Here is a 5,650-nt window from a genome sequence, read left to right on the forward strand (position 1 = left end):
TATTAGAATTGTCAAAGCAATTACCCCAGCAAAATGTGACTCTCTTCCATACTAGCTGCACCATCTCCCCATACCACGGTTTGACCTTTAGAGATGTCCCACTTTTCCTATGCCATTCTATAATCCTGCATTTCACTAATAAAGCCTGCTGTAAGAGTGTGGTCTGGGGAGGTTTCCATTTGAACTCCTTAGCTATATACCTAAAGATTGTACATGCTTGTTGTAAACCTCGGTGTTGCATTCAAAATCATATTAACTCTGGCCATAATCTCTTTCAAAAAAGAACTGATAATAGAGTACGACCAAAATACATGACTGAGCATGTTCCTGGGATGGTAATTTATTCAATTAATATCTTATACCAGTAAGAATGCATAGTTTATTAGGCCAACGATTTGTGACATAATCCAAATCTATAGATTTAATTTTTCTTAGTATTTTTTCTGTGTCCCGTTTTATGTTTTTTTGTAGAAGAATAGGATATTACACACCTTCATAAGAAAATTGTAGTAGTTTCCCATATCCACACAGAGGAGGCAGTAGGCTCATAAGATCATAGGAAAGTCAGGTTGGAAGGAACCCCACCAGGTCATCTAGTCCAGCTCCCTGCTCAAGGCAGGATCATCCATGACTCAACCATCCCAGCCAAGCCTCTCTCTAACCTGCTCTTGAAAACTGCCAACAATGGAGACTCCACAATTTCTCTGGGTCTCCTGTTCCTCTGCTTGACCAGCCTCATAGTCAGAAAATTCCTCCTATTTCCAACCTAAATTTCCCCTGCTGAAGCTTAAGGCCATTGCTCCTGGTCTTGCCCCAAACAATCACAGAGAAAAGCCTATCATTATCCTCTCTGTAATCACCCTTCAGGTATTTGAAGACTCTTATCAGATCTCCTCTCAGTCATCTTTTCTCCAGACCTACAACCCTTGTTCTTTTGGCCTTTCTTTACAAGTCTTGCCTTCCAGGGCTCTAATAATTTCTGTCATTCTGAGCTAGACTCTTTCTAAACTGTCCACATCCTTGTTAAAGCATGGGGCCCAAAATTGGATACCAGGACTCAAGGTGAGGCCCCACCAGTGCTGAACAAAGCAGAAAAATCACTTGCAAGTGACTCTCCTGTGAATACAACCCAGGATGCTGTTGGCTTTTTTTTTTTTTGCAAGAGCACATGGGGGGCTCCCATGCAGCTTACGGTCCTCTGTAACCCCCCAGGCCCTTCTCTGCTGCACTACAGCCCGGACACTCGCTCCCCAGGCTGTCAGTGCATGCAGTTATTCTACCCCAACCTTGCTGAATCTCATCTGATTTCCTGTGCTTCATTTCTGCAGCTTCTTCAGGTCATCCTGGACCTAGCCCTGCTGTCCGGAGTATCTGCAGTTCCTCCATACTCTCCTCAGACCCTCACTCAGAGGCCTCCATCTCTGCAAACCAGGGGCTCCTTGATCTCCATGGGTTTTTGATAGCCCTTGACAAAGGAGGGGAGGGAGAGTTTCTCTCAGCTGCTCCACCTTGTGTGGGTTGGGGCATGGGCTTGAAGCCATTGCAAGCCATTCACCCTCCCAGCTTCACCCTGGCCAGGGCGAGGGGCCAGAAGCACTGTCAGGGAAAGGCAGGTTGGGGTGGGGGGCAAGTGACTGTGCAGGACTGAGCTCAGTGTACTGGCTTGCCAGACACCCGCACACATGTACACCCCGCATGCACATGCAACGGGGCCAGACAACAGCAGGGAGCAAATCAGTCCCTCTCCCCTGGCATCAGCAAAGCCAGGACTGAGCTGTGTAAATCAGGGTTGATCAATACTCAAGAGCATGACCCCCACAAGAGACCCTTTAAGCCCCAGGATGTAGTGATTTGGGGCAGGTCCTGCCCCCAGGTGCTGGATGTTTCCCTATGGTGCTGCAGCCACCCTCTTGGGCAGTGCCAGTGACTGAATGGGTGCCCTGAGCCCGGAGGCTAGGGCCAGTGCCCAGAGCACACTGCAGGGTTACTCCGGAGTGGCTTGCCACGTGGCTGCACTGTCTTGGGATAACACTTACCCCCGTCCGAGCAGCTCAGCTTGCCTGGGCTCGTGTGGGGGGGAATTGACTGACCATCTTCCCCAGGCAGTGCCCTCAGTGCAGACAAGCTCTTCCTCTCCTCCCCTCCCAGTCTGATTCTGTCACTGCCACCATGACCAGTTTAACCAGCATTCATGGCCCAGGTAGGACGCTTGGCCCAGATCCCCTTTCAACAGCAGACCACAGGGCTGGGCTAGGATCTGCCTGATGGAGCAGAGAGGAGGATGGACAGGTGGGGCCGGGACTGTGGGAAGCAGCCGTTCATGGGGGTCGCAGGTCCTGAACCGGCTGTTTGCAAGTGGAGAGGGAGGCTGGTGGGTCCAGACCCTGGTGCTAGGCTGGGGGGCATCTCACCCCACCATTGGCCAGATAACAAGGTGGAGTAAATCAGTCATCCCTCCATCCGCTTCATGACAGGAAGCCCCTTTGCATCGTGTATATCCAGTGCTTTGCTCGCAGGGCCCCGATCCCTGACCTGGAGCTAGCAGTGGCTCCCCCTGAGCAACCTGCCATGGCACTGACATGGTGACATGGATTTTGAAGCAGCTCTTCAGCATCCCCCTTTCCTCCTCTCCCTGGCCCCTCTGCCTGTTCTCTGTATTTAATCAATATTTATTCAGTTATCAGGGCCTCCCGGATACAAGTGCTGGAGACTGCCCAGATCACAAAGCAGCGGGAGAGAAAAAAGCCTAGAACAAAGCAGGCCCCACGCAGCACTCTTCTGGCAGCATATAGCTGGAGTACGGTGCCGAGGCAGGCTGGGGTCAGGATTGGACCCTGCTGTGTCCTGCAGGTGCCCTGGCTTTGTGGTGTCCGGCTCCGTCTGTTTGCAGGGGAGGGTTGATGAGGCGCCTCGCTGATAATAAATCCTGCACAGAGACTTAGATGTGGGGGGAGAAGGGGGTATTGCTGCCTCTGCCCCGGTGGAGCTTTGCATCTGCCCCCAGCTCTTCGACCCAAGCACCAGGCAGGAGGTGGGTGGCCTTGGGGAGTCGTAGCTAGTGCAGTTAAATAAGGGGTGAAGCCCTCCATCCCTGTCCTTACTGCTTCCCTACTTTCAAATGAGCTGTTTCGGGGGCCAGGACAGGGTATGGGGAAACTGAGTCACTGAGAGACAGAGCCAAAGCTCTGTCAAAGATCAAGGTGCTTGAGTCTGGAAATGCCATCTTGGGTGCCCTTAGCTCTGCTCCATCCCGGCCCTGGAGGTGCCCAACCACCCCCCTGAACCCCATGACCGGTGTGGGGGGGCACTCAGAAGTGCCCCCTCCCCCAATACCTGCCCCTCCCCTACCTACAATCCATGAGCATGGAGACTGAGCCTGCTCTATAGCCTAGTGGTCAGGGTTGTTTGCAGGAACAGGGAGAGGCTTGACCTCCAGCCCCAGCTCTACAAATGCCTCTTGCGTAAATGCATGAAGCATCCCAGGAACAGGACCATGGCTCCAGTCTCCCCTCCCCACCCCAAACCCAAGCAGCCTCCAGAGCCAGGCTAGTCACCCGGCTGACTTGGCTTTGAGGCCCAGCTCTTCTCATAGCCCCGGTGGCCCCAGGGATCCTGTCCGGAGGGGACTGGCCCTAGACAGGGAGGGAAAGGGAGTCTGCTCTTGCTCTGCAGGAAGGAGAAGCTCCCCCATGACTACTGCTCCTCCTGGGAAAGGTAACAACAGGGTCTGCCCCACTCTGCTGTGCCCCCACCCCTGCCCTACCCTGCCCTTGCAGGGGTCAGAGCGGACCGCAGGATCGGGGCCCCAGCTGTTTGGTGCCACAGCTCTAGCCCCTTCCCTCCCCCACTCCAGTGTGGGCTGTGGGGCTGGGAGCTTAGTGCCGCCCCCCCGCCACCACGTTGTTTTCCTGCAGTGGCACAAGCAAACACGCACGCACGCCCAGGACAGGCAGTGCCTGGCAGACGGGTTCAGCCTCCACAGACATCGGCTGCCAGACCGGCTGGGACGGGGACGCTGGGTCCTGGGCATGTGGCAGTGACCGGAGCCCCGGGGGGAGCAGGGATGAGAAGCCACCGCGCCCGGCAGGGGTGAGTGGTTGGGAACCGCTCCTATTCTGGGGAGCGGCGTGTCGGGGAATGACAGCCAAGGGGAACGTGCAGCCTGATCCTGCTTCAGCTGCCCCCACAAGCGGCAGAGGTTCATTGCAGGGAAGGGGCTCGCGGCCCATCACACCACGGGTTGGGGATAGAAACCAGGCATCGGGAGCCCCTTGCCACGTGTCCACCCCAGAGCCAGGGGCTCCTTCCTACCTGGGTGTAACATCCAGACTCAGCTCAGGAGACAGCAGTAACAATCGGGAGGGATTTTCCCCACCAAGTGCTACGTTCTGGGTACTTCTCTGCATTCTGCTCTCTCCCCTTCTGGCAGGGGAGATGCTGCCATCGGTTTCCTTGGGCGAGCAGAGGATTCACAGCTAAAGGGTGCATGTGGTGAGGCTGGGCCCCACACCACAGCTGGCAGCATAAATCAGCAGAGGGATTTCCCCCACTCAATCAGGGGTGGGATCTGCTCCTTCCCGGCCTCTGCACTGACGGCCCTGGGAGCCTGGCTGCTCCCCACCACCATGGCAGCCTTCATCCTGCAGGGGTAAACCCACTGCCCTCCTCTTCCAGTTGTGTGGGGCAGGGATTAAAGTGACCGCAAGGTAAGTAGATGGGGATGGGGCCTGTGATGTGGAAGAAACCCCCCCACCCCACCCCACCCCCAACACTCAGCACTGGGGGATTGTGAAGGGCCTTGCAAATGAGGTCAGTGCCCTGCTTTGAAAAAGGGAAACTGAGGCACATGTTCATCCACAGGCAGGAGCAGCATGGAGGGCAGGGTAACCACTCCCCTCCTGAAGCCAAGAATAAAACCCAGGCATCTCGGCTCCCAGCCCTCCCTGCTCTGACCACTAGATCCCATTCCTTTCCTGGTTCCCAGCTCCCTTGCTCCAACAGCTGCAAGCCTCTTCCAGATCTGGCAGGTGGACCCTGGAGTCCTACCCCTGCTGCATCCTTGCTCAACAAGACCTGAAGTGGCACAGCCCCGCTTGCGAGGGGCACAGGCATATCAGACACCTCTGCCCCTAAATCTCCCCCTGGGAGCACCCCAGAGCTGCACCAGGCTTTCTTATGCCCTGTTTCTTCCCTGTTCAACATGACTGTGAGCCCTGCTGCACGCCACCCCAGAGGTGGCTGCATTTTGAGGCTGAGCAAGGCTGCATGAGGACAAGAGGGGCAGAGATTGCTTGCAGGCTGGGTGGGGCGGGGGTGGGGACGGGGACAAGGGATGTCCTTTATATCACTGAGGGACTCGGGCAGCTCTGGACTCACAGCCCAGGCCTCCAGGGTCAGGGGAAGAGCAGGGCAGCCGGGCTGTGTAGGCCAGACTATCAGTGAGCAATGGGTGGGAGCAAAACCAGCATACCAGGGCAGGGATCTGACCCTGGGTTTTGTGCCGGCACCCTCGGTACCGGGCTGGGGACCCATGGGTGGCTCTGCCCTGTGGGCCTGCATGGAGCTTGCCATCACCTCTCACTTTCCCATCCTGCAGCAGCCCAGGCGCAGCCAGGCCATGATGAGATCCCATGGACCCCCGCTTCTGCGG

This window comes from Alligator sinensis, unplaced genomic scaffold (assembly GCF_000455745.1).
Source record: "Alligator sinensis unplaced genomic scaffold, ASM45574v1 scaffold551_1, whole genome shotgun sequence".
Taxonomy (NCBI): Eukaryota; Metazoa; Chordata; order Crocodylia; family Alligatoridae; genus Alligator; species Alligator sinensis.